A 25,697-nucleotide genomic window follows, 5' to 3' on the forward strand; every position below is an offset into this window, starting at 1 on the left:
ATTCCTTAGAACACATCAGCAAGCACAGCTCACCTCTGGCCATGTAAGTATTGATGACGGGGTCTGATGACAGGGCCTTTCTGCTCTAGGTACATGGAATTGAGCCCTCTGCTAGGTATTATTGGGATGGAGGCATCAAATTCTTTTTCTGCATCTGTTGAAATGGTCATATGACTTTTCTTCTTTGGTCTGTTAATATGGTAAATTGTATTGATTCCTCTTAGAATGTTGAACCAACCTTACATTCCCATGATAAACTCTACTTGGTTATGAATGTATTATCCTTTTTATCTATAGCTGAATTTGATTTGCTAATATTTGGGGGGAAGAGTCTGTAATTTTTATCTTGAAGGATATTGGTCTGTAGTTTTCTTTCCTATGTCTTTGAGAAGTGTTTCCTTTTCTTCTATTTTTTTGAAATGATTATGTAGGATTAGTATTATTTCTTCCTTAAATGTTTGATAGAAATTGCTAGTGAAATCTTCTGGGCCTGGAGTTCTCTTTATTGCTTTAAAACAACAACAACAACTATGAATTCAATTTCTTTAATAGATACAGCAATATTCGAGTTATTTACACTTCTTCTTGGGTGAATTTTAATGGTTTGTGTCTTTCAAAGAGTTGATCCACTTCATCTAGGTTGTCAAATTTATGGATATAGTTGGGGGGTTTTTTTTGGTAATATTCCCTTATCTTTTTAGTTCCTTTATTATCTTATCTTTATGATAGATGAATTTAAAGTCTTTTTACTGTCTGTCAGATCTGTAGTGATGGCCCCTCTTGTATTCCTTCTATTGTTAATTTGTATCTTCTCTTTTTTTTTTCTTACTACATCCAGATAGAAATTTACCAGTTTTATTAGTGCTTTTCGAGAACCAGCCTTGGGCTTCACTGATTTTTTTCTACTATATTTCTATTTTTTATTTCACTGATTTCTCCTCTTTATTAATTCCTTCTGTCTGCTTGCTTTGGGTTTAATTTGCTCTTCTTTTTCTAGCATCTTCTGCTGTAAGTGTAGAATATTGATTTTAGAACTTTCTTTTTCTAATATAAACATTTGAGCTATAAAACGTTCTCTCAGCACTGCTTTGGCTTCAGCATGAAAAGTCTCGGTGAGGATGTGGCAGGACTGGAGCTCTCATTCAATGCTGGTGGGAATAGAAAATGGCATAGCAGCTTTTGAAAGTAGTTTGTTAGCTTCTTAAAATGTTAAACATACCATATGATTTATTCATTTCACTCCTAGATATTTATGCAAGAGAAAAGAAAAGAAAATTAACTATTGTTACACACTACATACGTATTAAAACGTGTCCATATGAAGACTTGTACACAAATGTTCACAGCAGCTTTATTTGTAATAGTCAAAAACAACCTAAATGTACATTGAAAGCTGAGTGGATAAGTAAACTATGGTATATCCATGCAATTGAATATCATTCATTAATAAAAGGAGTGAGCTGTTGATCCATGCAGCAACATGGGTAAATTTCAAAGGTATTACGCTGAGTACAGGAAGTCAGACAGAAAAGAGCACATTTATATAAAATTCTAGGAAATGCAAACTAACATTTAAGTGGATAGAAAGTATTTTCTATAACAGTGTTACTCAATTCTTTAGGCTCTTGGTTATAAGCCCAAAAATCATATTCACTAGTATGAAACCTTTTTTAAATGATCCATCAGCTTATCATTCAATTTATTAATTTATTTTTCTTAAATTATTTAGAACTTTCCTCATTGTCCTTTAGGGTTTCATATTTCCAGAGAAATCTGAGCCCAGTGTGATTTCCATTCCTAAATTTTTTCCTTTACTCAATGCTTACAGAAATTTCTCTCTTTCTCCCTCTCTTATCCATTTGTCTTTATCTATCTACCTATCAATCTATCAATCAATCAATCTATCTATCTATCCATCTATCTACCTACTACCTACCTTTCATTCTTGAAATACAAAATACCCAGGATGTATTTGGTGTTGATATTCATACCCTGGTGTTATTTTTAGTTCAGAATTTTTTTCTTCTACTATTAAAGGGGCAAATACTTATTTAGTGAGTACTCTGTGGCAACTACTCTAATACGTGTTTGTGAATAAGCACGGTCACTTCCGTTTTATTATACTAGCTTTCACCATCAGTTTCATTAAACATGACAGTTTTTAAAGTTTTATTTTATTGTCTGTAGCAAATAATTTTTTCAAAGTCTATTCTTTCTTCTAATCTTCAAGATGATGGTTCTCCTGTTAGCTGTAATTTTTAATAGCCACATATTAATTTTTAAAAATCTGACTTGTCTCAAGAAGGAGAGAGCTTGCAACTTTGTGCAAGAAGAAACACTTAGAATAGTTAGATTTATTATTTATAGTGCACGAGATATGTAATAGCATAATTGTGGTGGTGGAGAGAACTCTTCCATCAAACACACCTATGTAAGATAGAAGGAACTTTAACATTTTTCATAGTAGCTGAGGTCAAACAACTTCTTATGGAGGTGGAGAAGGGAATTTGAGGTGTGGGTGCTGTGTGTTAAAATATTGTAGAACAAACTCTGAAAGTTATACAGCTGCACGGTTGCTTGCTGCTGGGATATTTGCATTCACTAAAATTAGAGAATTGTCTCTGCTTCCATAATGATTGCTGAGATGAGCTAGATATACATAAAATAAAATTACACAAATGTGGTCTTCGGAAATGATATCTGTCCATTAGTAGACCAGACATTTATGTTGTAGACCTAACATTCCCCATAGCTGATTATTTTAATATTGGCTGAGTGAATAATAACAACTTCATTGGAAGATTCTGACTCCTATAAAGAAGAAACCTATCTCAGATAACTTATTTTGGGAAGATAATGGAATTTGTAAAAAGATTGGATGGGTCATTAAAAAAATCCACTATTCCTCTCTCTTTCAATTCCATTTCATTGGCTACATAAGGGATTAGAATTTGACTTTATTGCCTTGAGTATTTTAGTTAAATTTTTATATTTAATCTTAAAGAAAGGGAAGTTTTATATCTTTGAAAAGACCGTTGTACTTATAAGAACTCATTGAATGATGAAATTAGAAATTATTAGTAAATGATTTTTATGAGAAATTACTTTTGCTAAGATAATAAAAAGATCAAACTGGGTAGGCTTGCAAATCACCATTGGTTTATTGGCCCAGAACCTGGGTATATTTGTGCTGAACCTAAACAATTAATATCTAGTAATGAAAAATTTCTACTCAAAGATGAGCAAAACATTAAGAAGTCTACATCCTAGAAAGGTAGGTCTTTATAGGTGACTCAATTTACTTTCTTTAAGTGAATGAATTCATCAGGAAATAAAAAAGGCTGAAGACCAAAAAGGGTCAAGGACACTGTCACAGTTAGCTATAGTGTGTCATACAGTGATGTTTGAAGTTGGGAGGGAGGGGTGATAAATGTGCAGCTGATTTTCAACCAGTGTACTCTGGTATAACTGTATTACTCATTTATGGGGGGTCATTCTTTCTGGATGGTTTGTGCGTGAGCCATGACTATTGTTAAATATTTTGAATATCACCATTGGGTACATGTATTTGTTCCGTGTACTGTGCACTTAGCCTCATTCATTTATTCAACTAAAATTTAGTGAACACTTAGTATATGTTGGTGAAATAGCATGTCCAATAGGGAGATGTAATTTAGGGTTGACAATACAAGCCTTACTTTTAGGTGAATAGGTCACATGGGGGAAAAGATAAATGACAAAAAATTTCAAAAGTCTCAAGGACTATTTGGTGAGACTGAACAGAGTTTTATGTTTTCCATCACTTTTCTGGTTTGTCTGCAGATGTGCAAATGGCTCCTTGTAGGTCGTTCACTGAGACTTCTTTCCGCAGACTATTTCATTCCATGGTAGGAGCCTTGAAACACATTGAGACAAGATCAAGTTTCTATTTGAAAACCAAGTCAGAAAAATAGCCTGACCACATCCTTTTCCTTCTGGCCCCTTCAGGGTTGATCTGTGGCAGGCAAAGTTATTGTTGACTTTCTTACAGTTCACCCATGTTGTCAGGCTTTAACTTTAAAATTTAAGTGGTTATTAGTGAGGTTTGCCAGAATCTCCTCCTATAACACTAAACTTCCTAGGAAGGAGAATTTCGTGTCAGCTTCTGCCATCTCCTTCAATTTCAAGTTAATTTAACTATTTGGTTGAAATTTTTCAGTGTTGGTGGTATGCAGTTCATTCACTTGTTCATTTATTCATTCAGTCATTTATTTGACAGATATTTTTTTAAGGGCCTGAAATGGGCCCATCCCTGTTTTAGGTAGTGTGAGTAAAACATAAAAATAAATTCCCCCCATAGCGTACATTCCAGGGGAAGGAAATAGAAAGTAATCCAAACAAGTAAGTAAGTGTGTAATAAAGACTATGGTGATTAATGCTATAGAGAAAAAAAATAAAGAAAGGAAGGGGTATAAGGAGTTCTGGGAGTGATGTAATTTAAATAGTGTGTCAGGGAAGGAATCATTGAACAGATGGCATTGAGTAAAGAAGGATGGGAGATAGCCATGTTAATGGCTGGAGAAGAGCGTTCCAGCTAGAAAGCACAGCGGGCAAAGGCCCTGAGTCAGACATGTGCTTGGCACGTTTGAGGAGCAGCAAAAGGCTCAGGGTGGCTGAAGCCAAATGAGCAGAGGGAAATCGTAATAGGAAATGGTTAGAGAGCTAATAAGGGGGTCCAAGTGTAGGGTCTGTGCGTCACTGAAAAGACATTGACTTTATGCTGAATTAGATCAGTATTTATGGGAAGGTGTGGACCAAAGGAATGACATGATCCAGTTTATATTGTAATGGAACCTCTTGTCTGACACTGGGGCCAATGCCCAAGAGTAAAAGCAGCTGACAAATATATCTCTCTGTGATTCCATTTTCTTCAGGATTTTGTCCCCAATTTTGTTGCATTTAGAAGACTTCACAAACATTTTTTTAATGTTTGTTTCTGGCTGTTTTAGTAGTTAAAAGTAGGAGCATTGATCTGCCACTGTTCCATCTCAGCTAGAGGCAGACATGTTCCCATCACTCTAGACCCACTCATCTTCATGACATACTGCGTACCAACCTGCTTCTTTGTTTTATTGTCTACTTCTCCAAACTAGAATGTAAGCAACACGAAGGCCTGGCCTTGGTTTTATTCATTGTTGTATCCCAGTGCCTACAACATCGAAATTACCTTGGATTTTTGCAAGCCTCCTACTGGTCTCCCTGCTTCTATGTTTACCTCTTAACACAATAGCCTGAGTGAGCCTTTTAGTGTTATGTCACTACCCTCTAATGGCTCTCATCTCACTTGGGGTTAAAAAAAAAGGACCCCACAAGGGCCTAGAGAGCCAAATGCTCAGGGCCCCCTACAACTTCCTAATCTCATTTCCATTTCTCCCTCTCACTCAAGTCCCTTTACCATACTGGCCTCCTGACCATTCTTCAGTCACACCAGACATGTGCCTGTCTGAGGTCTTTGCTCATGCCATTCTCTCTGCCTGGAACGCTTTCCTCCAAAATGTCTGCAAGGCTTGCTACTTCATCACCTTCAGATATTTACGCAAATGTCGTCTTCTAAACTAGGACTACCATGTACAGTTGCTCATGTTGTGCCCTGAATAAGCTCAGAAGGCACCTTTCCCCTTGTGGTCTAGAAGCAACAAGTGACTGAGATGTGACCAGCAATTATGCATGCTTCTGGAAGAAATGTCCCTTCTTACTCCAGTCTGCTGATTGTCTCCTCATTTTTACGCTCCTACCTTACCGAGTTATTATGAGAATCAAAGACAATTATGTTAGTGGTGATAACCTTAAAAAATAACCTTTATTGAGCCACTACTTCAGGCCAGGCACTGCAGTAAACCTTTTTCACAGATTATTAGGTTAATCCTCACAAGAATGCTATAAGGTAGTCTACCAGTTGGATGACATTATTTAAGGTATATACATTCCTTTGTGACATTATTTAAAGTGTATACATTCCTTTGTGACTCATTAGTTTGTTACCTCTATTAAGATTTCCTTAGACTGCCTTTCATGAATTCTGGGAGGTCAATTGGAATAAGGCACCGTTCAGACAGTATTACATTCCACTTTGCTCAAATATAGCCAGCTACAGATGCCCCAAGAATACAGGCAAAGGGCTTCTTTGTATGCCCTTCAAAGATAGAACATTAAAGACAATGCCAACAAAGACAATATTTCCCTCATCATCCACATAATCAATTCTTGTTTTGTCAGACCTTGGATCAGCTGTCTGCTTTCACAAAGTCTTCTACTGCTGGGTTACAGGAGTCCTGGAAGTTCCGAACGATGCCCCAGGTACAGTCTGACAGGTCTCCACCCACAGTGGTAAGATTAGCTTCTCTGGGAAACCTGCAGCCGTGAGTGTATTTCTTGCAGTATCAATAATTGGAGTATCTGATACAGTCCTTCCTCCCAGGGCTCGGAGGCTCTTCTTTGTTGTTAATTTCAGAAGACCTAGTTTCTGGCCTATAGCTTATAACAGGCCTTCAGGCAAAATGAGAGAGCAGAGAAACCACCTGTTGATGACAAAACAAAATAATTCTACTTAGCTTGTTACAATGACAAACAAGATTTTAAAATAGAGGATGGTAGAATCCTTTAATAGATAATATATATATTAGTATTTTATACATATCGGGCCAAATTATTACCCTGAAAGTAAGAACATATTATGGAAGCTGACAGCCTTAACAAATCTCCAAGTCCTTCCAATCCATCCTGTTAACTGGGCAGGACATTAAAAAAGAGTTGTTGCCAGAGATTGGCCACTTGAATATGATAGGAGTTTAGGGGCCTGAGAATAGAAAATGCTTGTAGCTTGGCTCTCTTATTAACCATAATGGTTAATAGATATAAAAAATTTAAAAGACATAATAAAGTGATTTATTTTATTTTAATAAAATGAAACAGAAAACAATTTTAAAAATACATGGCAAAAGGTGACCGAGGAGCTTTAGCTCATTTAGAAGCAAGGCACTTTTGTTGTTTGCTTATAAAATAATTAAAGAGCATGACAAAAATCAGCACAAAGACACAGTCATCCAGCTCTCAAGGGAGGGTTTTGGGGGGAGATAAGGAACCTCTGTTCTCTGGGCAGATTACACAAAATGTAGAGAACAACTCTTTACTACCTCTTATTAAGAGCTAACTGAATACTCCAAACCCAGTTTTGAGCTATTAGTCCTCTCTTTTTCATCATCCATAAGCTTCTATTGTTCATTAATTATGACATACCTTTATATGCATGCTTAAATGTATACAGTAAACAAATGGTTAGATGACATTATTTAAAGCTTTCAATTTTAATTTTAAAATAAAATTAACATTACACGCCTGTTCTGAATCATGGCATGTACACTTTAATTTTATCATTTTGATTGAAGTAAAGTTAACCTTTAGTTAGAAATGCAAAACACAAGAGTTGTTGATCATTTTTTAAAACATTAAATTAACAGAAACTCTCCTGTAAATATAAGTTGATTTTAAAAAGGGAAACAAAGTTTGCAGCTCTTTTTATGGAAATAACATTCCATCATGGTAGCCCAGAACAAAATTTGGGGGGAATGTTATTTCAGAACCATTAGAAGACTAGGTTTGAAATGTGTTTGTAAACTGGTATGCCCAAGAGCAGAGACTAATTGACTAGAAACTTCCCAGCACCAGGCACAGAAATAGTTCAGTGATAATGAAAAGTGCAATGACAGATACTTGCTTGCCTTTAGGCATTGATGACCAATGTGAGCTCTTCAAGACAGGGATGCTTTCCATCTCCAGCATCTGGTCCATCTCCAGCACCTAATGTAGCTTGTGGAGCTGGGGTGAGGCAGAGGTCGAAGCATGAGTGGGAGTCATCAGAGAGTGAAGTCAAGTCTGGGGCATCGGGGGCATTCCTTTCCATTGATCAGGCTGAGACTTTATCCTTCCTCAGCTCTTTCTCCTTCCCTGTCCTAGTTCCCTCTCTCACTTTTAGGTTTTTCCTGAAAAGTACTGGCTCTGTAAATCCCATAACCTTGAGTCTCTTGCAGGTTCTGTTCTAAGAAACCCAACTCAAGACAGATGAGCCCATATCTGATGACATGGCCCCACTTCATTGCTAATGGAAGATCATTCTACTGGTGACCAAGAGGCTAAGTCCCCTGAGTTATTATCCCCTTTCCCTTCATGCTACATCGTCAGTCTATCATGAATCCTATTAGTAGAATCAGAGAAGCTTCTCTTTGGGTCTATGATTATGTTCAATGAGCCTGACTCTGTTCCCTAAAGGATTGTCACATGCCAATCTTTTCCCCTGATAGGAGAAACATCCCAGTAGGGTGCCAGCTGGTGCACAATATGCTCCAAGGGATTGTCTCTGCAGAGTTCTTCTCAAGATGAAAACCATTCCCCTTTTCAGCTTGAAAGGAGGTGACATAAAGTTAAGACAGGAGAAAGCCTTGGAACGGAAGTTAAGGTCCCCTTTCTCCATAGCTACCAAGTCTGGTCTGAGCGTTCATTGGCTCTGACCCCAGGAGCTGCGCCAGAGCACCTAAGGTTCCGACGCAGGCTCTAGTTCTAAGGAGCGTATCAGCTGTCTTTGCTGTCTCTTCTCTTCTTTTCGTGGAAGAGGTCTCAGGAGTCCCAGGTGGGGAGCCCTAGTGAGTCCCAGCAATGCCAGGCAGAAGCATGCTTAAGGCATTGTTCCCTATTTCTGGCTATGACTATGGAGCAAGTAAAGACCAGCTGGAGTCTTGACTTCTGTGCTCTGGATGCAGCTGACTCTCACTGTCAAGAGTGAAGACGGAGAGGCTGACAGATGGGCAGGGAACCTGTAAGGGCCTTGTGGAGGTGTCCCCCCCCCCCCCCCCCCCCCCCCCCCCGCCGCAAGACTCCAGAACAGCTGTAAAGACTACACAGGTGCAGGAGATAATTAGGAGACCACATATGTGCAGCATCTACTTAAATGAGGCCACCCAGACTGTGTCTGGAGACAAATGGACAGATGTTATTGCCAATGTGTCACCACTGTTCCTCTCAAGGGGCTATGAACCAGGTCATTTCAGCAGCTCTGTGTCTAGGGGAAAGAAAGAGACAGTGGGACAGTAACAGACCTGCTTTGCAGCCAGCCAAGTGTATGTCAGTCCAGAACCAAGGTTGAGAGTGGAGACAAGAGATAGGAAAGTGCTGGAAGAGCTGCCAATGTTGTTTACTAACTTTCTAATTCTTAAGAGGCATCCCAGGCTGCCAAATTATCCTTGGCCCACACATATCAACACCATCCCCTTGCCCTCTCTCTGTTAGCTTCCATCTATAACCTTTCTCTGTATCAGATTGGGTATCAAATTTTAATTTGCATAAAAATTAGCTACAGGAGTTTGTGAGTAATGCATATTCTCAGGTTCTTATCCTGGGTCAGAAGGAAGAGGGCTAATTCTTGCTCATATCTCCCAACCCAAGGATCTTCAGTAGCTGGCAGAAGGAAATGGTCAACATTTGGACATAGATTGGCCGGAAGCCAATACATTCCTCCATTGTAGTTGCTTCTCCATTACATATACTGAACCTTGAATCATCACAGTCACAGAGCTGAGCCTTTTCTGTAATTCTCTCAGGCAAAAAATAAAAGTGGGTGAGGTACTGGGAGGCTAGGAGAGATCAGGGAGGGAGACAGCAGGATATTAGGAAGCTTACTATACTCTTTATAGTTTCATGAAAAACCTCATCAAAGGTATGCTATCCTTCTGCACATCAGCATGCCAGGAGGCAGTGTTGATAAACAGAAAAAGATACTGGAATCTGTGCCTACATTCATGGAGTTCTTTGACTCTGGCCCACATTATCATTGTTCTGTCATATCTTATAAGTCATTGGTGGATGTACAGTCTTAACTACTTAAAAACCATTTTGGAAGCAAATATGATACTAGCTTTTACACCCAAGTTTGGGCATGGCCAGAGACCTTTCCTGGGAAGGTCTTGACCCTCCCACCAGGTCTCTGGGATTGGACATGTGAATTCCAGCCCTGTTGGTCCCTATGCTGGCCTCTTGCAGATGAACAATTTGTCAAAGATCTTCTCCAACCTCTTCATTTTGCAGGTGAGGAAAGCTCTCCAGGAACAAACGTTTCCATGAGAAAAGAACCAAAGTCATGTTCATTCTAAGGATTTCAGGAGTAGCTCTTTAAGAAACCTAACCATCCTCCTGAACAAGAGGGGTTTTAACTGGCCCTGATTACCTGACTTCCTTCTGCATTAAATATTTACAATATCCCACTGTCTTTAAAATGGTTGGCTATTCATTGGTGAAGAATCATTCGCTTGTTCAGTTCAAACAAAAATCTTTATACTCAGAAATAGCATTTGATCCAATTGACAATACTCTCAGTGGTTTTGTGGTAGTACATAAACTTGGATCTGGAAGCAGGGAAGAGCTAAATTGCTCCACAAATGAACTGAGAAGAGATGATGAGAAGCCTAGAAGGCAGATGGCTACAAAACCAAGAAGACAGACTTAGAAGATACTCAGGAATTTTTGAGTGAGATGCTGTCTGTCATGCAATGTAAACTACCTCCTCCACCCCTCTTACAACATCTTTAGTAAAATTTACATTTGTGGATAGGATTTGGTATTGGGAATCATACAAAGTACAGTCATGTGTCACTTAACAACAGGATATGTTCTTAGAAATGTATTGTTAGGAGATTTTGTCATTGTGCAAACATCATAGAGTATACTTACACAAACCTAGATGGTATAGCCTACTGTACACCTAAGCTATATGGTACTAATCTTTGGGAACACTATCATATATGTGGTCTGTCATTAACAGAAACATCATTATGGGGTGCATGACTGTAATAAGTACCATTACAAAGTTGACCTGGGATGAGACCAGAGGCAGAGTACTCATGGCAGATGGAAGTAGGAGCAGCAGCACACAGGTTACACTAAGAATTAACAGTGTAAGTCTTCTAGAATCTTTAATTAGATACATCTGAGATAATTACAGTACCTAGAAGACTAGAAGGGCTTTGGCCCTAGATTCACCCCTAAAAGAGAAGGACCGATGACTTCCGTGAACTGCCATACTCACAATGAAAGGCTGAAGGTGTAGAAGAAACAAATGCATTTTGTTTACTGACCTACTTGGGACTGGTAGTAACAAACCCTTCCTCAGATGGAAGAGTCTGTAAAGTAATGGTTAAAGAGTGTGGTTCTGAACTCAGACACAGCTGGGTTCAAATCTTGGCTGGCTCCAGCTTTCTCTATCTTGGACAAGTCACTTTATTTAACCTCATTTTCCTCATGGAGGTTCTGTTATCCCAACTCTATTGTTTTTGAGACAGTCCAATCAACTCTCAAGGCTCTTTTCTCTAGTACAGCAGACAGTTTTACTGAAGGCTGAGAGTACAATGAGACATAGACTATTACATTCCAAACCATTTTGATTGGACCTCCTATCCAATCCAAGAATTTGGAACCCCTCACCCCTGCACCTGGAGAGACCTTCCCAAGTCTCTCTAAAACAAGTAAACATAGGTATTAGATGAGCTGGTTTAAAAATGAAGATGGTTAAAGGAAAAGGAGGGAGGAGAAAGAGAGATGAAGAATCAATGGGGCTGGTGGGAGATGAGGTCTCTTGTGGCAATTCTGGGTTCAGTGGCAGATGATGACAGAAGACAAGAGCGCTCCAGCAAGTGTGTGGTGGAAACTGTTTCCAAATCTGCCCCATTTGGGCAGTGTACTTGAGACTCTTAGTCCCTCAACTGAGTGTTACCATGACATGAAATAATGGTGTGATGTGGGTATATCATTCCGTGGGGCTATCATACCTGGCTTTTCAACACTCTGAGCCTCCTTCTTGAAAGTCAGTTCTTATTTGTTACTATAGGTCATTTAACATATAGCTCACATTTTGTATCATCCTTAAGAGCCACGTTAAAGAGAAAGAAAATCAATATACAAATTTTCTTCTGGAAACTTAGAGGGAGTGATCACAAGACTTTATAAGTGATGTCACGTGGAATGAAGATCTCTGATGAATTAAGATTTGTCCCAGCTTTTCCATTGATGTGATGTGAGATTTAAATGAAATGATGCATGTAAAGCACTTAGACGATGCCTGGAACAAGGTAAACACTAGGGAAACTGTAGTCGTTGCTGTAACTACGACTATTACTACTACGTGAGAGCTAGGTCATAAGCAGGAAATGCAAAATCTCACATGTGGTACCAGGGAAGTCTGATTTTTCCCTGGACCACAGTTCTGAGGGCCTGAGGCAGGTAGAGAGTGTCAAGGGCATGCCTTTGATCTGAGCTGAGCACAGAGGGAACACAGTGCACATGATAGCCATGTTCTCTGGCTCTGTTCCTGCAAAACTTCTCTAATCCTTCCTCAGTCGTGACAAGTTCAGAAATTAATGGAGAGATGCATGATAAAGTCAAAAACATCTCCAAGTGGCTTTAAACATTTCCCTTTTACTTTTGGAACTGAGGTTTTTCCATTTTGGAGAACTAGAATCATAAACAATTCATGAAAAATCATCCAATAAATGATTCAATCATTTAAATATTACATAATAATTCTTCCCCTAAATCTTCAACTCCTTCTTCCAAATCATTCTTAGACAATTTAGCAACTGAATGACAAAAACAATACCTTCACAAATCAAAATTTCATAGCATACCATCAGGTAGTATTGACATTCTTAGCTTAAAAGGGTGATTAATGTCTTTCTTGAACCTATTGATTTAAAGATGTAATACTTTTTATAATTGTCATATCAAAATGCCTGACGAGGGGAAGAAACTCTGTTTAACTTAATAATGTGACAAAAACATCACTTTGTGTTTTCTTTCACTTTTTTAAATAACTCTTTTGTTCATTCTTTTTTTTAAATTGAGATATAATTGACATATACCATTATATTAGTTTCAGGTATACAGCATAACGGTTTGACATTTGTATATATTGTGAAATGATCACCACAATAAGTCTAGTTAACATCCATCACCATACGCAGTTACAACAAAAACATTTTTTCTTGTGATGAGAACTTTTAAAATCTACTCTTTTAGCAACTTTCAAATATACAATATGGCGTTATTGACTAGAGTCACCGTGCTGTACATTACATTCCCGTGATTGATTTATAACTGGAAGCCCTTTTTATGCTATTTATAGAAAGATTCTTCCTCCTTTTGGGGATATGACAACACACCTATCATTCCTTTCCATGCAGAATGCTATTGCAATAACAAGGCTGTCTGATGTGATCCCGTCATCTGTTTAATCACATGGATTCTGAACCAGTTCAGAGGTTGGAATTAAATCATAGCATGCACTTTATTACTAGCCAAGTTGTAGAATATGACTCAGATCTGAGGCCAAACTCAGCTTTCAATGACCTCTTTCCATCTCAACTCAAATCTAGACCTTGCCACTACGTAGGGAGAGAGTTCCATCTGCAGAGGTGACTCCCCCAGTCACATGGATGAAGGATCTGGGTGCACCTCAAGCCCCATCAAGTCAGAGGGACAAAAGGCCCAACCCAGGTGTACTCACCACCTAGAAGGAGAGGTAGGTGGGAAAAAATAGGCTGCCTCCATGTTGGTAAGCCAGAGAAAAGGCCAATTCTTTTAATCTCATCCATCAGGTAAGTCACTTCTGCCACGGAGAGGGAGTAAGGGCAAAAGCTCTTCTCCAGCTCTTCGCAAGTAGTAGGAGTGTTGACAGATCCTGTTCTATGGATCAAATCAAGAATATCTGTAGGAGGAATAGAAAGGTACTCCCTATTCTACGACCACGTCATCCAAGGTGAAAACGTAGCAAATGAGACCATAAAATTTATTATAAGCTCAATACCATCCGATCAGATTATTATGTATCTGGAGAGCCCGAACAGTAGAAATTATTTTTACTATCTCTGGGCCTTTCTAACCAGTGCTCAACATTCAAATGAAAAAAGTCTATGTCATTAGTCATTGTAAACTTCTAAATTATCTCAAAGGTCTTGGACACACAGGCGTATTCTTTTTTTTTCTTTGAGGAAGATTGGCCCTGAGCTAACATCAGCTGCCAATCCTCTTCTTTTTGCTGAGGAAGATTGGCCCTGAGCTAACATCTGTGCCCATCTTCCTCTACTTTATGTGTGGGATGCCTGCCACAGCATGGCTTGATAAACAGTACATAGGTCTGCACCGGGGATCCAAACTGGCAAACCCCAGGTTGCGGAAGTGGAGTGTGCGAACCCAACGGCTGTGCCATTGGACCAGCCCCTCTTTTATTCGTTTCATTTTGAGCAGAAGGAAGGAATCATTGCTATCCTTTTTAGCTTTATTGAGGCACAATTGATATGATAAAGTGAATATATTTAAAATATACTTTTAAATATAAAGTACAAGGTGACGACGTCCAAAAAGACGATCATCACAATCAAGATAATTGTCCCCAAATTTCCCTTGGGATCCTTGGTAATCCACACCTTATCCCTCCAAAATAAGTGATGATATAGTTTGTTCTCTCTTTTTGTCTGGCTTCTTTCATTCAGCATATTTTTTTTACTCATCCATGTGGTTGTGTGTATCAAATGTTGATCTTTTTTTGGTTGTGAGAAGATCGGCCCTGAGCTAAATCTGTGCCAATCTTCCTCTATTTTACATGGGATGCTGCCACAACGTGACTTGACGAACAGTGCTAGGTCCGTGCCCAGGATCCAAACCTACGAACCCTGGGCCACAGAAGCAGAGGGCACAAACTTAACCACTACACTACCGGGCCAGCCCCAATGTTGTTCTTTTTTATTGCTGAGTTGCTTTCTATCCTATGTGTGTACCGCAATTTGCTTGTTCACTCACCTGTTGCTGAACGTTTGTACTGTTCCCACTTTGCAGCTCTTACAACTAAGACTGCTGTGAATACTCATGTTTAAGTCCTTGTGTGGACACACGCTTTTGTTTCTTTTGGGTATATATCCAGGATCGGCTGGGTTATGTGGAAAGTATATGTTTAACATTTAAAGAAACTGCCAACCTGCTTTCCAAATTGGTTGTATAAAGATATATCCTGTTTTTGCTTTTCATTTTGGACAAATGGAAAGAAACCTTTGCCATTTTGCATTTAACAACTGAAACTTCTTTGCATCTTTTTTCTCTCATATTCCCTAAGAATGTTTGTCTTCATTAGTCGTAGGTCTTCTGATTGCATGGAATTTTGTTCAGTAGTTATATTCTGGCCCTCTGCTGGCCTGCCTCTTATTTGAAAAATGGAGATAAGTCATCAATCTGAGGAACCTTAGGTTCAGAGAAGTTCCATGTACCTCAGAGACTTCCTGTGAAGATTAATGGAGATTTCAGGAAGTTTTGAAACAAAAGCCCCAGTTGTAGTGGACCTAAATTTACTACCTACCTTTGTGAACAGAAGCAGCACTGTGTTGATTGAAAGTCAGTGATGGGACCCTGGAGTGGGAAAAAAACAAAACAAAACACCCTATGCCTTTCAACCACGACGTGATCTCCTCCCCAGCCCACCCACATTTGTTCCAAGTATTTTAGATGTCAAAAACAGGAAAATTTCTTTTGCTCCTCAGAGCCCTCGCTGACATGTAGGAAGAGAAAGGCAAGATATTTTTTAAAAGCTTAAAAATATTCTTATGAAATGGTGAAAAGAGCGCTGAAGGATGAATCAGGGGAGAGTGGGAGCAAGAACGGGCAGATCGTTCGGGGAGCACACGTCGGGAGCCTGGCTTTCTCACCTCGATCCTGCCGTTTGATAGCAATTTGGGGGCTTCCTAACACGTTTAGTTTATTCTGTGGTCTCTGAGAAAATTTAGAAGATCGATATCTGAATTAGAAGCTTCGAACAAGTATGGTCTCTGTGTCCCAGCCCTGTTACTGTCGGGAAGAAATACTCATTTACCAAACTCTCTGATGTGTGAAGCCGAGCTTCGGGCCTTCCTCCCCACTCACCCTCTTCCCGCCAGGCCTCCCACAGGGGCGGCCTGCTTGGTAAAGCAAGGATAATGAAGTCTGATGCCCCAAGTGTAGAGAAGGTTGTCCAAAGCCTGGAGAGATCAGTCAGCAACTAGGAGCCCGGCCTGGCAGCGGGAGGGGAAAGGAGTTTGGACAGCAGGCCCACCCGAGAGAAAAGGGAAGGACTTTATATTTACTCGGGCTGTCACTCACAATCAGTGACTCAGAGGTGAAGAGAACAGTCAGGAGGAGCCTCGGCAAAGAGAGCCCAGGAGGTGTGAGTCACTCAACCCTTCCGCCCTCCTTATCAAACTTGCCTCCCCCAGCAGCCCTGCCTCTGCAAGCCAGCTTCACACAGCCTGGAAATGATCAAAGTCTGGCTTCAACTGGTGGCATATGTTTGCCAAATTCGTTCCACTTCTGCCCAATTATTTTGAAGACATTTGTTTATCTGAAGACATTTGCTCTTTCTCCGCCCTCCCCCACCTTGCATCAACTACACAGTAACAAAAAACCCTGTCTTCCCCATTTTCATTCTGATCTTTACTGTGATTCTAATATTTATATGATTTTGGAAGTCCTGTTATCATGGCATGTGCATCATTCTATGTTGTATTTTCCCACTTACATTGTCATTAGGGGTGACAAGTAGGCGAGGATATCACAGAAATATAAAGAAACATGTCCCAAAGTAATGACAACATTCCATTATGTAATATACCACAGGCTGCCTGGCCTAGAGTTGGGAATTTCCAGTAGAAATTCCAGTAGACACATACTTGAACATTCACATAGTGCAGGAATCAACACTCTGCGCCTGTCTATCTTGATTAGATACAGACATAGACATTGTGGTAGGGAGAATTCCAAGATGGGCCCAAGCTTTCCCGCTCCCCAGCATACCTGCCCTTTATTATGCCCAGGACTGTGAACATGATGGATTTCATTCCGTGATTAGGTTATGTTACATGGCACAGTTGTCTTTAAGAAGGGAAGATTTTCCAGGTGGGCCTGACTTATTCACATGAGCCCTTCAAATTTGGATCTAGAGTTCACAATTTGAGAAGTCAGAAAGATTCAAAGCATGACAGGGATTCAGGATGAGGGAGAGTCTCTGTTGAAGATAGAGGGGGCCAAGTAGCAAGGAAGGTGGGCCGAGCTGAGGGTGGCTTCTGGCTGACAGCCAGGAAGGCAATAGGACTCCAGTCCTGCAGCTGCTATAGGGAACTGAATTCTGCTACACCATGCCGCACTTCTGCCCTCCAGAACTGTGAGTTAATAAATGGGTGTTGTCTTTGAAGCTGCTAAGTTTGTGGCAATCTGTTAGGCAGCAGTAGAAAACATATATTTTTTTAATTTCAATTATTTCTCCAGGATATAGTTCCCAAAGATAAAGTGGTTCCAGGTTCTCTTTAAACCCACCAAAACTGTGATGTCATTTTATTTGTCTAGTTTGATGGGCAGGTATTTATTAAGAAAACTGTTGGGCAAACCCCTTATATTATATGACTGCTCATGTCTAATTACACTTAAAAATCCCCTCCTGTTAGCATGGCTTGTAAGGCCCACGATAATTGGGTTCTGTGCACTTTTCTAACTTCTTCTAATGCCTCCCTTGCTGTATCAGTCAGGATTCAGCCAGAAAAGGGAGGCTTGTGGGGAGTCTGGAACTCCACTGGTGTGGGCCGCTGCTATTCCCCACAGGCAGAGTTGGTTTTCTCTCTAGTTCTCAAGGCCTCAGCCCTGTTTTCAAAGACTTGTTGCAACTGATTCAGTCAAGCTGACCCAGATTATCCAGGATAATCTCCCTTAGTTAAAGACAACTGATTAGGGACTTTCATTACATCTTCAAAATCCCTTTGCAGCAACACCTGGATTAGTGTATGTTTGTTTGAATAACTGGGGACTAAAGCCTCGAAAAGTTGACACGTCAAAAAGCCATCACAGGGGCCGGCCCCGTGGCCAAGCGGTTAAGTTCGCGGGCTCCGCTTGGGTGGGCAGGCCCGAGGTTCGCCAGTTCGGATCCTGGGTGCGGACACGGCACTGCTCATCAGGCCATGCTGAGGCGGTGTCCCCCATAGCACAACCAGAAGAACCTACAACTAGAATATACAACTAGGTACTGGGGGGCTTTGGGGAGAAGAAGAAAAAAATAAGAAGGTTGGCAACAGATGTTAGTGCATCTTAAAAAAAAAAAAAGCTATCACATTTCCTCAGTTATTAGCTCCAGCCTCTTGAGTTTTAGTTTTCTTTTCTTAAAACATCTTTATCTGGTGTTGTTCTAAGGGTGATGCTGGCCTCAAAAATGGGTTGGGAAGTATTCTCTCCTTTTCTGTTTTCTCAGGGAGCTGTGTGATGCTGGCATTATTTCTTTCTCAAATGTTTGCCAGAAGTCACTGGTACAGCCATCCGGGGCTGGAGTTTTCTTTGTGAGAAGTCCCTTTTCAATTTTGATTTCAATTCCTTTAATAGACATAGGGCTATTCAGACTTTTAATTTCTTTTAGTGTCACTATTGGTAATTCTGTTTTTCAAGGAATTATCCTTTTCATCTAAGTTGCCAAATTTATTGACATAACGTAATTCACAGCTTTCCTTATTAACTTTTTAATATCTGTATGCTGTCTAGCGATATCCCCTCTTTTACTTCTGATATTGGTAATTTGTGCTCTCTTTCTCTCTCTTCCTCTCAGTCCAGCTGGAGGTCCATTGAGATAGAGTGTTATCTTTTTTTTTTTTTTTAAAGATTTTATTTTATTTTCTTTTTTCTCCCCAAAGCCCCTACTACGTAGTTGTATATTCTTTGTTGTGGGTCCTTCTAGTTGTGGCATGTGGGACGCCGCCTCAGCGTGGCTTTGATGAGCAGTGCCATGTCCGCGCCCAGGATTCGAACCAACGAAACACTGGGTCGCCTGCAGCAGAGCGCGCGAACTTAACCACTCGGCCACGGGGCCAGCCCCAGAGCGTTGTCTTTTTAACGGATCTTTTCAAGCTACCCACTTTTGGCTTCTTTGATTTTCTCTATTATTTGACTGTCTTCTATTTCGGTGACTTCTAGTCTTTATTATTTCTTTCATTTTGCTTTTTTAAAGTTTAACTGCTCTTATTTTCTACCTTTTTTTAAAGGTGAAACTCTACATCATTGATTTTATAACACTTTTCTCTAATATAAGCATTTCAAGCTGTAAATTCCCATCTAAGGACTTCTTTAGCTGATATATTGGGTTTTAATTGTTATTAGTTCAACTTTTTTGCAATTTCCTTTTAGATTTGTTCTTTGACCCATGGATCATATCAAAGTGTGTTGTTTGATATGATATACTTGGATGTTTTCCACATATCATTTTATTATTGGGTTTTAACTTAATTCTGTGTGGTCAGGGAACATATTCTATATGACTTCAATTCCTTTCAATTTATTGAGACTTTTCTTGGGCCCCAGCATGTGCTGTATCTTGGTGAATGATCCCTGTGCACTTTAAAGGACTGTGTCTTCTTCCATTGTGGGGTGAAGTTCTCTCTAAATATCAAGTTGATTAAATTATTTGATAGTATTGCAAATCCTCTATACAATACTTTTTTATTTAATTGTTCTAACAATAACTACATGTCATAAAATCACCAGCTATAATTTTGTATTCATCTATTTCTTTTTTTAGTTCTGTCGGTTTCTGCTTCATGTGTTTTGAATTGCTGTTAGTAGATGCGTTGGTAGGCCTTTTCATGAACTGGAAGATCCCTCTTGTCTTGAATTAACTTTAATATTAACATAGAAACCTTTGCCTTTCTTATGGCTAGTGTTTGCATATCTGTAACTACTCACAGTGTATCTCACTTTAGTATTGTAATTCTTCACATCTGCTCTAAGAATCTTACAACAAAATGTTTTCATTTACCCCCCTCCAGTCACCCATTTTATTTCTACACAAGTTATACACCCAACAATATATTATTATTATTCTTTGTCTTTCAAACATCATGGATGAGAAAAAATTTTTGTATTTAGCCACCTATTTACCATTTCTAGCAATCTTTCTTTCTTTGTGTAAATCCAAGTTTCTCTGGTGTAATTCATTTTTTTTCCCTTCAGCCTGAAGGACTTCCTTTACTGCAAGTCTGCTGGTAATAAATTCCCTCAGCTTTTGTTAATCTAAAAAGTGTATACTTCATCTTCATTTTTTAAACATACTTATGCTAGATATATAATTCTAAGTTGACTGTTTTATTCTTTCAGCAATTTAAAGATGCTGTTACATTGGCTTCTGGTAGCATTGTGTTTGATAAGAAATAAGTAGAGATTCTTATCATTATTGGATTCCTTTTATTCCTTTCTCTTGCTTAATTTCTCTGGCCCAAACCTCCAGTACTGTGTTAAATAAGAGTGGTGATAGAGGGCATCCTTGTCTCGTTCCTGTTCTCAGGGGGATGGCACTCAGTTTTTGCCCATTGAGTATGATGTTGGCTGTGGGTTTGTCATATATGGCCTGTATTATGTTGAGGTAGTTCCCTTCTATCCCCATTTTGCTCAGAGTTTTTACCATAAATGGCTGTTGGATCTTGTCAAATGCTTTCTCTGCATCTATTGAAATGATCATGTGGTTTTTATTCCTCCGTTTGTTGATGTGGTGTATCACTTTGGTTGATTTGTGGATGCTGAACCATCCCTGTGTCCCTGATATGAATCCCACTTGATCGTGATGTATGATCCTTTTGATGAATTGCTGAATTCGGGTTGCCAAAATTTTGTTGAGAATTTTTGCATCTATGTTCATCAGCAATATTGGCCTGCAGTTCTCCTTTTCCGTGCTGTCCTTGTCAGGCTTTGGTATCAGCATGATGTTGGCCTTGTAGAATGTGTTAGGAAGTGTTCCATCTTCTTCAATTTCTTGGAACAGTTTGAGAAGTATAGGTATTACATCTTGTTTGAATGTTTGGTATAATTCTCCAGAGAAGCCAGCTGGTCCTGGGTTTTTGTTTTTTGGGAGGTTTTTGATTACTGTTTCAATCTCTTTACTTGTGATTCATCTATTCAGAGTCTCTATTTCTTCTTGATTCAGTTTTGGGAGGTTGTATGAGTCTAAGAATTTATCTATTTCTTCTACATTATCCAATTTGTTGGGTATAGCTTTTTGTAGTATTTTCTTTTAATCCTTTGTATTTCTGTGGAACCTGTTGTAATTTCTCCTCTTTCATTTCTACTTTTATTTATTTGAAACTTCTCTCTTTTTTTCTTAGTGAATCTGGCTAAGAATTTGTCAATTTTGTTTATGTTCTCAAAGAATCAGCTCTTAGTTTCATTGATACTTTCTACTTTTGTTTTTTGATTTCAATTTCATTTATTTCTGCTTTAATTTTTATTATTTCCCTCCTCTGCTGACTTTAGGCTTTGTCTGTTCTTCTTTTTCTAATTATGTTAGGTGTAGTTTAAGATTGCCCATTTGAGAGTTTACTCGTTTATTGAGGTAGGACTGTATGGCTATGAATTTCTCTCTTAGGACCACTTTTGCTGCATCCCATATGAGTTGGTGGGGTGTGTTTTCATTTTCAATTGTCTCCAGATATTTTTTGATTTATTCTTTAATTTCTTCAATGATCCATTGGTTGTTCAGTAGCATGTTGTTTCATCTCCACACCTTTGTCCCTTCCCCAGTTTTTTTCTTGTAGCTGATTTCTAGTTTCATAGCCTTATGGTCAGAAAAGATGCTTGATATGATTTCAATCTTCTTAAATTTATTGAGGCTTGCCTTGTTTCCCAACATATTGTCTATCTTTGAGAATGTTCCATGTGCACTTGAGAAGAATGAGTTATTCTGTTGTTTTTGGATGGAGTGTTCTGTATATATCTAAGCTCCAGCACCAAACCTTTTCAACGTTATACTATGTCACAGTTCTAAAGACAAAATCTAAATGACACATACCATACAAAGTAGAGTTATTAAAACAGACGCTACATAATCAATATCTTCATTAAGATAAAAAGACAAATTAGTAATATGATGCAGAACTAGCAGTCACAAAAAAGAATCAAGCAGAGATACAGTGCTCAAAATAAAGAACACAACAGTCAGGATAAAGAGGAAATGGAGAGTAAAAGAACAAATAAATAATCTAGAACAAAAGTTGACAAGCTTTTTCCCATAGACCAAGTCCAACCCACAATCTGATGTTTTATTGGAAAAAATGGCAAATAAGCACATGAAAAGATGTTCAATCCATTAGTTATTAGAGAAATGCAAATTAAAATCATGATGAGATAATATATTATCTACATCTGTTATCTACATATCTATTAGAACAACTAAAATAAAAAAATATGATGAGAGGGTGTGACTTCCTCACCCCTTCCCAGGGTGGGCCTGGGAGTGGAGTGTCCAAGGGCCTCCAAATCAGGGGGCCTCACCCACGCCTCTCACCTCTGCCTTCGTTTGTGCCACCTCCCTGCCTCTCTAGCATCCTCCTCTCCCACTTCTTTCTCTCCCTGTGCCTCCATCTCCTGACAGAAGAAATGGATTGAGCCCCTAAGGAGGCTTTCTGAGGAGGGGGAGGGGAGGGTCTGGGGTGGGTCTGGCTCTGTGACATCATTGCCCCAAGTACTGCTGCTGCTATCTCGCTTTAGCCACCTCTCCTGCACCCTCCCTCTTTCCCACTGCTGTCCATGGTGAGTAGGAGGGAGGTGCAGTCCCCAACTCCTACCCCCCAGGTCTGTGTTACTTGGTTTTTAAATGATTGGTCAGGATAAAACCCTAAAGAAATAAAACTTTCAGTGGATTCCATGAAAAAAACACACCATCACATCATGCCACACCATCATGCAGCATGTCGGGGAGATGATCCCAAATTCTGGCAAGGGTGTAAAGAAATGGATCCCTCATATATTGCTGGTAAGAATGTAAAATGATACTTTCACTCTGGGAAATAGTTTGGCAGTTTCTGAAAAAACAAAATGTAGATTTACCATATGGTCCAGAAACCATACCCATGAGCATTTACTCCAGAGAAATGAAAAATTATGTCCATACAAAACCTTGTACACAAATGTACAGAGCAGCTTTTTTGGTAAAAGCTAAAAGTTGGAAACAACTCAAACATCCTTAAATGAGTAAAGTGTTCCACAAACCATGGTCTTGCCATATGATGGAATACTACCTAGTAGTCAAAAGGAACAAACTATTGATACATGCAATAACTTGAATGGATCAAAAGGGCATTGTGCTGAGTGATAAAAGCCAATCTCTAAAGGTTATGTACTGTGCAATTCCATTATATAACATTCTTGAAATGACAAAGTTAGAGATGGAGAATAGATTAGTGGTTGCCAGAGGGTAGAAGTGGTGGGTGGATTTGGCTGTAAAGGGGTAGCATAGGGATCTTTGTGGTGGTGGAATAGTTCTGTATTTTGATTGTGGTGGTGGTTACATGATCTACACATGTGATATAATTGCGTAGAACCACACACACATGTGTGCACACGCACCCACAAGTACATATAAGATGTGAAATCTGAATAAGCTCTGTGAATTAAACTGATGCTGACTTCCTGGTTTTGTTATTGCATTATAGTTTTGTAAGATGTGACCTTTGTGGGAAATCAGTGAAGAGTACATGGGACCTCTCTATATTATTTTTGCAACTTTCTATGCATCTATGATTTTTTCGAAATAAAAAGTTTAAAAATTCTTAAAATAAACAAAGCCATTAACCATAAAAAAGAGAAAGATACATTGGCTTTCACTAAGCATCACTGTAAGAGTGAAAAGGCAAGCTACAGATGGGGAGAAGACAGCTGCAGTGCATAGAACCCACAAAGTTCTTATACCCAAAATATATAAAGATCTTCCATAAATCAATAAGAAAAAGACAAACCACTCAGTAAGCATAGACAACATAACTGGGCTGCCACTTCGCAAAATGGGAAATCCAAACAGCATAGAGCATATGAAAAGAAGCATAGCATCCATAGTATTCAGGGAAACTCAAAGTAAAGCTACAGTAAGATACCATTCTGTGCTTACCGGACTGGCTAAAGTTACAGAGATGGATTGTAACCAAGAGTTGTTAGGGATGTGAGACAACTAGAACTCCCCTTTCCAGCTGCAGTGTAATTAGTACAATTATATTAGATAACTGGCTGGCACTATCTAGTAAAGCTAAATGGCTGCCTACCCAATGATTCAGCAAGTCCGCTACTAGGGATGTATCTAAGAGAAATGAATACATACGTCTACCAAAAGACAATAGATGGATAATGCAACTGTGGTCTATTGATACCATGAAATAACATAGAGTAATGAGAACAAATGAATCCTTGTTATATGAAACAACGTGGGTGAATCTCAGAGAAATAATACTGAGTGAAAGAAGCCAGACCTAAAAGAGCATATACTGACCTTTTCCATTTTTATGAAATTTAAAATAGTCATGAAAGTTAGAATAGTAGTTACATTTGAGGCCACGGGTAGGGGTAGAAGTTGACCATATAGGGGCATGAGGAGGCCTTCTGTGATGTTGGAGATGTTCTATATCTTAATCTGGGTAGTGGCCACACAGATATATACATTAGCAAAAATTCATCCAGCTATATGCTTGGCATGTATGTTAAACTTCAATAAAAAATTTTTTCTATGTAGATATTATGCAACAATATTTGAGAAATAAAATCTAGCTCTAAGCTTTGGAAATACAAATCAAACTATTTTAAAACTTTGAATGTGAAATTTAAAAGTTTTTAAATTACTCTTCACATTTGTTATTAGAGAATGAATCTCTTCATAAGAATAAAGCAAAAACCAGTTCCTTCAAAGAAAGCAGCCACAAATACTTTTCTGCCTCTCCCAAAGTTTTATATTTAGGGCTTTTGCAGACTGGAGGAACTAAATTCAATTTCATACCTGAAAATCTTTCCCCTGCCAGATGTAGGATCTGCCTGTTTCCCACTGATAATTTAAAGGTGCTAAATTCGGATCCTTTCAAACTGTGTTTCTCTAGAGATCATCCTTCTTTCTATAGATGGGGCAATTAAAAACGACTTTCTATTCTGCTGCCAGTAACCCTCAGATATCAAAGTTGAGAACTTACAGGGTGTGGAAACGAGATATTTAATGGGCTCAGGAAAACTGTGCTTTCACCAGGAATTGTGCTACATTTCATTTATGCTAGATTAAAGATTCATTTTTAAGGTTTGCTGGAATCAGTGGTATTTGTTGATATTTTATTTTTTTATAGTGTACAATGTGGGATGATTCCAAAGACTTCTCAGTATAATGTTAAACAGTATGCATTCTTGAAAATTTTTGCCTGTTTTTGTTGAACTGAAAAAAAGTCAAAAAGTTTTTTTTTTTTTTTTATCAATAGTGCGTAAAGTAGCTCTATATCCAAAAGCCAGGATGAATTTCATAGTAAAAAGGAACAGTGAGCTTAACGACAGTGGACACCTATTGCTTTGTCTTCACAGCATGCGCATTCTTCTGGGAGCATGCCCCTGTTTCTGGGAACTGCTCCTGCACCACTGCCATGCGGATCCCATCCAAGATCTGTCCATAGCTCCACCCCCCAGTCACATTTGCTTGTTTCAGAAGTAGCATCTGATTATTTATTTATTTATTTATACCTAGTTATTTTTGCATTGGAACTGAGAAAGCTAATCAGTTTCTTTCCAGTGGTACAATTAATAAGAAACACCGCTTTGGAATTGTTGGTGGCTATAGTTCCCAC

At 39.0% G+C, this 25,697-nt stretch overlaps 2 long non-coding RNA genes across 2 annotated transcripts in view; one reads left to right on the forward strand and one right to left on the reverse strand.

Moving 5' to 3' along the window:
• The window catches only part of LOC111768378 (uncharacterized), a 177,218-nt gene that overhangs the window by 52,889 nt on the left and 98,632 nt on the right, over positions 1–25,697 (forward strand). The window lies entirely within an intron of this gene.
• Positions 6,214–22,534, reverse strand: LOC111768377 (uncharacterized). The gene is made up of 4 exons (XR_011426971.1): positions 22,400–22,534; positions 15,425–15,474; positions 7,758–7,854; positions 6,214–6,557 (listed from the first exon to the last, which is right to left on the reverse strand). It is a non-coding gene; the product is annotated as an uncharacterized lncRNA (long non-coding RNA).

Source organism: Equus caballus, chromosome 16 (genome assembly GCF_041296265.1).
Source record: "Equus caballus isolate H_3958 breed thoroughbred chromosome 16, TB-T2T, whole genome shotgun sequence".
In the NCBI taxonomy this organism is placed as follows: domain Eukaryota; kingdom Metazoa; phylum Chordata; class Mammalia; order Perissodactyla; family Equidae; genus Equus; species Equus caballus.